The following is a 7,907-nucleotide window of genomic DNA, read 5'->3' as shown; positions in this document are numbered from 1 at the left end:
ATCCATACGATATAATTTAGATATTAACTTAAAGTCAAAGCATCATAAATTCAACCAAAAATTCCCAGAGCAGAATCCTATACAGAACTAATAAGATACAACACTTTAGAAAACATGTTTTCTTATACATGTTATATAACCTCCATATCTGTGCCAGTTTGTTTCATTAAATCTTTAAAAGTTCTCTTGTCTCAGGCTAAAACAGTTTTCTGAATTATTTCAGCATGACAAGTGTTCCCACAGCGTTTCTGATCCAGTCGTTATGTGGGTCCATTAAAGCCCTCAGATGGTGGATAAAAGCAACTCGCCCCGATACACCCTCCTGGTCCTCCAGGAAGTGAATGATGTCAGCTCCACCTCTCCCTTCTTTCCTCCCTACGCTGCTCCTCCCTCGATGACACCACTGATGATGACAAGGAGAAAGAGGCAGATGAAGAGGAGTGTGTCCCCTCCTCCTTTCCTTCCCGTCCTCCACCTCACCCACTGCTTCCTGACATCCTACCTCCAGGCGTCCTGACTCAGCTCCTTCCACCTCTTTTAAATCGGTTCTGACTGAGTACACTTTGATTTTGCTTTTACCATCTTGTGCCGATCATATTTTTTTAGAGTGCAGCATCATATAAGGGAGGCACAAAAGAATGAATAAACAGACGGATGAGTACAGAGAAAATCTTTACTCATTATTTTACAAAAATCAAAAACCTTCCACTCGTCCTCCTCCACAGTACGGGGCACATGTGTATGGCACATGGTCAGAATTTGAAAAGCTGACAAAGCTGTTTGATTTACAGCCTGTTCGAATCTTAACAGGCTCTGACACTCTTTAACTTAGATGCATGTGTTTTCTTGGTCAGATCAATCAGGTTCCTTCCTTGATTTGATTTTATTCAGTGCTTGTTTAATCTTTAGTCATGAATTTGCATCGTTGCACTTTACATGATCATAAAGCTGATGTGTGGGGAATATTTTAGTTGTTTGACAACGATGCGATGGCTGTTTACAATTCAAACTGAAGGTCCATAGGGTAACGATAGATGCAATTATCCAAAACGCCCAAACTAAAATCTGGATCTTCCTATTCTCTAGGGAATATTCCCATGCTTAATTAACACTCCATTTGTAGTAGCTGTTTAATATGCCACTACTAAATGGGAGAAGTCCTTTAAGAAATAAATCTGTTGGTACATAGTAAAAAAAAAAAAAAAAAAAACAAGTATTACTTTAACACCTAGAGAGTTGAATATAACTCTGTGTCAGATACCATTTGATCCCACTCCAAATGAGTGTAAAATTTACTCTGTAGCTAGTGCAAAGTTACCAAAATAAAGCAGTTTGTCTGAACAATTCTTCCAAATTGTTGATGAAATAACTTCTGTAATTGACTGTAGGATATTTCAACCACTTCAACCAGTGTTAAATGAGAGCAAGGTCTCTAGGAATGCTTATAATCTATGACTACAGTAACTAATCCCTACAAAATGACATTTAAATCCTTGTACTTTTTAAAACTTTTGATAGCTGCGCTATTTACCAATATTTCATGGGGGTTGGTATTTCTATAGCTTACAAGTATATGCAGCCTTTATCAAATAATGCATGATATCGCCTTTACCCTACATATGATAATCAGGCATCCACAAAATGTTATATACATTGCTAAACAATGCGCTCAGCAATATCATATAAACCAGAAACATGCTCCACTGCAACGGAATTAGCCCAGGGCTATGCACATTTTTTCTAAGTCTCATGCTGCACCATGCATACTCTTTGTATGCACTATTGAAGATTCACTTTAAACCCTTCATTTAATACAAATTATATAGCTATACATCCTATCTCAAGAATACATCACAGATACACATTCGTATTCCAAGTCATACACAAATATTTCCAAAAACTGACAGGACTTGAGGTTTCATTAAATGTTTGAAATTCTTAAATTTACACCCATTTATTTATTTGTTGTTTTTTTTTTTGCAGATATGCCTGGTGGAAACCCCTCTAGACATTTCTAAATCAAAGGTCTCCCCTCAAGCTAGAAAACATTAAATCTGAAAGTGAATAACAGTCTTTCTTCAGTCTTTTCTTCAGATTTAACCTTTGATCGTTAACCACAGAGAAGGCAAACTGGATCTCACCAAGTGGCTGGAACCAAACACTTGGGGCTAGACCTGAAGAAGCTTAGGATAGTCTACTTTAGGGGTGAGTATTGGTATGGGTATTGCGATACAATGCATGTCACAATTCTTGGATCAAGATCCGAAATTATCACGATATTGCAATATTACTACATATTAAGATATTTTTCTCAACTATCAAAATTACATGTTTAGGTTAAAAAGCAAGTGCTGTATATGTTCATCAGAAGATATTGATCATTTAGGTATTCTGTTTTTTAGATTGGGGTTGTACAGTAGTCAGTCCATGTCTTCCACTGTCACTGACTCACAGCAAAAGGACTCCGTGGTTCTATATACCACAGTTACGGTGCAGAGGTAGCCCATTTTCCCCAATTGTTTTAGGTAAAATGTTTTGGTATTAAAATCGATACTAGGAACTGAAAAATCTATACTATATCAGGCAGCCGAAAATCACAATATATAACCAAAACGATTTTTCCCCACACCCTTAGTCTACTTTCAAATTCTTCTACCTCCTGCATAGATGTCGAGTTTGGGGTTTTAGGGGTTTCTCTCTGCTGCATGAAAACTAAATAACATACCAGTTAATACAACTATATGTCTTGCATTATAATTTAACAAACTTATATTAATCAGCTAAATGAGGTGTTATGACTCTAGGTTTAAAGAAAAAAAGACAATGATTTCATTAAGAAATAATCTTGACCCAATGTTGCAACTAAATTATCAATCAATTACATTTTACCCTTTTATTTGAAGGGTTTGAGAGGATTTAGTGTGTCGAAATAAATTAATAATTCAATCCAGGTTTTTAATCATGCAAAAGCGTTGAAACAGATCTAATCCAAATTTTTAATTTTCCTACTGTGGACTTTGGCCTTTTATGAATAATATAGACATGGTTTGTTTCAATCTCATTTCCCTTGTGCAAATCTTCCTGAGTTTTTATCCAGGATTTTGAAGCACTAAGCATTTTGAAACAAGATGTGTTTAAATTGACAATTCAAGTTAAGGTGTTAATTCATGTATTGTTTCAATAGAAGTATTTCTAAACAGCTGTTAAGATCTAAAAAAAAAATGTTTTTTTTTTTCCATCTATTTGCATGTGCAATTAATCTGATTTGCAGCCCACATTGAGAACATGAAACATAGCTGCAGAGCTTGTAACAAACCCCCTCAGGTGTAAGACTTAGCTGCGTCCTCAGAGACACCGGATTTAGGGAAAACGTGTGTCTTTGTCCCTAAGCGACGGATCAAAACCGTGAGTGAGAAAATACGGGGGTGCTTGAGATGAATGTCAGAAGGTGTGTGAAAATGAAACAGAGCTGCTGTTAAGTTGGGTGTGTAGGCACCCCAGTAACAGGTAGAGGTGAGAAATGTATCAGAAAAACACGCCGTCTATTAGAAAGTGGCACCACTGAAATTCAAACAAGCTGTTCCTATAATGTGTGTGTATATATATATATATATATATATATATATATATATAGTGTGTGGAAAATTAGTGTTACTTAGACATTATGGGGTGGTCTGCAATTGTCCACTGTAACCGACAAAATCTTTAAAAACGAACCCAAGAAATCAAATTATTTGATTTTTTTTTTTGTTTTTAAGTATTTGAACACCTGAGAAAGTCAATGTTAATATTTGGTAAAGTAGACCTTTCCAGCCTTGTGGAGTTGTAGCATTTTTTAGTTGGATTCTTACTGATTGTATGGGGCAGACAGGTGTGTTTATGCAGCTAACGACCTCAAACAGGTGCATCTAATTTAGGATAATAAATGGAGTGGAGGTGGACATTTTGAAGGCAGGCTAACCGGTCTTTCAGGTTTAGAATTCTAGATTATAGACAGGTGTTCAAATACGTTTGCAGCTGTATCATACAAATAAATAAATAGTTAAAAGTCATGTATTGTGGATTTTCTTTTCTATATTATGTCTCTCACAGTTGATATGCACCTATGATGATAATTTCAACCTCTTTCATGATTTCTAAGTGGGAGCACTTATGTTCCTCACTGTATGCATATGTCAAATTTCAGGTTGTTATATAACGGCGTCTCCATTGTTCGCATTTATCACATTTGCCTTTTTTTCCGATTACATGCATTCTTTTTTTTCATTTCTATCACATTAATTTAATTAATCCAAACTTTAATCAACAAAGAGTAAATGCAGAGGTAAATTTCTCCAATGTGAGATCAATAACGTTCAATTATAATTATTTTTAACCTTATTTAAATTTATTGCTGCTTGAATTTTGGTTGTACCAACAGAATAGATGAGATAGAAATAGTTTTACTGTCCATTTTCTTTCCCTTTTTCATTTTCCCTTATATATTAGAATTATATCTTGTTTTCGAATGTATGACTTAGTGTTGGTTGTGAAGAATACCTTTTAACTTTGCTTTTTTCAGTTTTTCTTACATTCATTGATTTCTCCCTTTTTGTTTATGTATATACAATTAATATGTAAGACCTGGCAGTAAATGCTCTCCAAAGAGGCCAGAAAAGTTGTAAATAAAACATTTAGAGTTTAAATAAGCAGTGAGGGATAAATTGCTGCAGTGTATGTGCCAAAAGGAGCTGGTAACTTAAACAGCTGGGTGGTTAAAAGCAATTTGGCAGCTCAACAAACAATCTGAATAGAATATTATGTTTTAAAGAAACGAACCCTCATTGACTCATGATGTTTACACCAACCAAAACACAAAAGAAATAAATATGTGGTTACTTCAAACAAATCAGTCTCTCTGACTGGCTAAGATCTACTTGTAGAGGACTGGTTATGCTAAAACAGTAGTACTCAAATCCAGCTTTGAAATAAAAGGCTGTCTCAAACATAAACTGTATGAAGGAAAACAGGCTTACAAAACAGAAGTGAAGATATGAGAATATTTAAAAAAAAACAGCTGCAAAATGCGAAAAATTCCCAGCAACTGCTTTCATGTTTTGTCACATTCTGGCAAATCGAAACGTTGTTCTCTAGACGAGCTTCAAGAAACATCCCAACAGAGCGGAACAGTCAATTCATGCGTGACTCATTCATCACTACTGACTCGGGCGGGCAGGTGGAGATAAGAGGTCAGAAGGTCTTACCTGAGCAGGTAAACCCTGTTCAGATGCAGAACAGCCCTCCCCTCCTGCAGCAGGAAGAGAAAAGAACAAACTAATGTCTCAGATATGGATCAACTCAAACTGTCTGCTACTGACTTCCAGATTAGGGCTGCAGCTAACTATTATTTTGTTAATTGATTAATCTGTTTATAATGTTTTCGATAAATCAATGAATAATAGGATAGCAAAAGGTTCCTTAAAGACATTTTTTTACAGAATTAAACCAGGGAAAACTAAAACTTTTCCACTTGTGGAGTTCTGGAGCATATTTTTTTATCTAAAAGTATTGTGGAGGATTTTTTTAAAAAGACACACCCTCTCCACTTTAAAAAAAACTGCACGTGCAAGAGCATGAATGAGCCCAATATTCAAATATAAATCAATATTTTTGTGTGCAATAAAACAAAAAGCAGCTTCAGCCATCTCACCATCTGTAAAAATGGAGGATTTTTCTCCCTGCAGGCGTCCCATTGCATCTTGTCCATCTTGTTGAACGTCTTTCTCCAACAGTCAAAACTCATCAGTCGTTCGATTTGATGATTTCAGTCTGGTGCAGGTGGTTCCAGTCTGGTCAGGATTTTTTTCTATGACGAAAAAACATAGAAATAAAACATCTGCTTTACTTGATGGTGATTCTTCTTTCCTGTAAAAGCCCTACTGCGTTGATAACATGGAAAGAACAGGTGCATCTTAGATTAGAATGTCTTAAAACAGTTGCGTAGAGTAATTCAGTAATAAAAATCCCTCATAACATGTCAATCAATGCATTTCAAGAGTTTATTTCTGTATTGATCATGACTGCAGCTCATTAAAACCATTTGAAAAGTTTAAACTATATTAGAGCAATAAAATTAACACAGAAGCCAGCAGATCACAGAGTTATCTATCAGAATAAATAGTGGAAAGTTAAGTGGAAGGACAAATATGATGAAACAGCAGGTATAACTATAACCTTAAGTTGAAAAAAAAAAAATCCACAACTTTTCTGGAGGAGATCCTGCTCAAATAACACAAATCAGACTTGGGACCACCTCTGGAGACAGTTACTTAAATTAAATTTAGATTTGAAAGTCTACCTCCTGTTTAGCAGCTGGATGCTGAAATGTACACATATACATTACATTAGAAAATATATTAGAAAATATAATACAAAGATTTTCTAAAGGAGCTTCAACAAGTCCACAAGGAAGAAAAAAAGACTTAAAAGTCAGATTTCAAATTATGGCAATTCAAACACAACCATAAATTTTCCTTATAGGTAACATATGTATATATATTTTTTCCCTCATACTGTTGAGCCTCTGATGGTAGTTACCACTGATCCCTATTTATTCAGTGTATTGTTGATTGCCCGAAAAAAAGTGAAGCCACCGTACGCCATGTTGGTCCTCCCCACTCCCACGGACAGTAAAAATACCTACATGTTCAGCATTTGGCTGCAAAAACAAACAGTTTGCCAGCTTTGGGAAAACGTTTCACAGGGTAATTTCCCTTTCAGTGTGTGCATACATAATTGTATGTATAGTTTTTTTTTTTTTTCAAATTATCAGATTCTTGTAACTAAAAGCAAAAACCAAAATATGAATTTGATGTTGCCTGTTATTTTACCAATTTATGTAATTTTGCTAGTGTAGAGATTGAAGCTCTGTGGAATTACTAAATTGGTTCATTAATTTAGCTCTATTGTAAATCTGTCAGATTTAAAGGCTAATGCAGAGACACTGCATAAAAGTACATGGCATCATGCATGCACAATTTGCAAATAGAAAAATACTATAGTGTTAACAGACATGTACTTGTAAATAAGTCTTTATGTAAAATCTTTACATTTTATGAAAGATGTAATTACCAGAACAATGTAATAACTAATGTATATTACATATATATCAGTAATTTAGCACTTTTGGCACATCTGTATTACTATGCTCCATTAACACACTAATTTTGTTTGTAATGGATTTGTATATTACATGATTTATAGACTTTATTGACTTCATAATGACTATGCAATGTGATGTGCCTATTATTTTATTATAAGTTAAAGTAATCTACTTATGCAATGAAAGGTCCCCCTGAAAATGAGAACATCATCATTGTTCGATGCTGTAGCGCACATATTGTTTGCATTGCGACCGGTCAAACTAGGGAGTACCAATATGGTGGCCGGAGGCTTCACTTCAACCCTGTACTACCAACAGGCAATCAGCAATCCAGTGAATAAATAGAAATCAGTGGTAGTTACATCACTTGTAACTTGCAGATCATGAACAGGCCTTAGAATATGCTTGTGGCGCCCTCTAGAGGGAAGAGAAGATTCCCTCCAACATGTTGAGGCGAGAAACGAGGATTTTTTTGAAGTAATTCAGCTAAAAACAGATAATGATACATAAAGAGGAGTAGTGTTATACTTAAGTTATGGTTTAAAATAAATGAAAACAAAGAACTAAATAAGCATAAATATGGAAGTAAATCTGTGTTGCTGGGATTTGAATTAAAAATGCCACTGAAATTTAAATGTTGTATGTTTGTACTTACTGTTTCAGTGTTAAAATATATTCAGAACACATTTTTGACCTAAACAAAAATCCTTTGTCATTATTTCTATACAGTTGAAATTTCATTTGTTATTTTCTCTTCAAGCTAAAA

General features: G+C 34.9%; 1 long non-coding RNA gene across 1 annotated transcript in view; it reads right to left on the bottom strand.

Moving 5' to 3' along the window:
• Positions 1-5,202: 5,202 nt before the first annotated feature.
• The window catches only part of LOC107093464, a 6,876-nt gene continuing 4,171 nt past the window's right edge, over positions 5,203-7,907 (bottom strand). The window contains exons 2-3 of the long non-coding RNA XR_001481619.1: positions 5,690-5,845; positions 5,203-5,287 (exon numbers count right to left, since the gene is read on the bottom strand). This is a non-coding gene — a long non-coding RNA (uncharacterized LOC107093464). The remainder of the gene's footprint in view (positions 5,288-5,689; positions 5,846-7,907) is intronic.

Source organism: Cyprinodon variegatus, unplaced genomic scaffold, assembly GCF_000732505.1.
Source record: "Cyprinodon variegatus isolate N-32 unplaced genomic scaffold, C_variegatus-1.0 Scaffold426, whole genome shotgun sequence".
Lineage (NCBI taxonomy): Eukaryota > Metazoa > Chordata > Actinopteri > Cyprinodontiformes > Cyprinodontidae > Cyprinodon > Cyprinodon variegatus.
The sequence above is the reverse complement of the archived record's forward strand: the minus strand, read 5'-3'. Positions and strand labels throughout refer to the sequence as shown.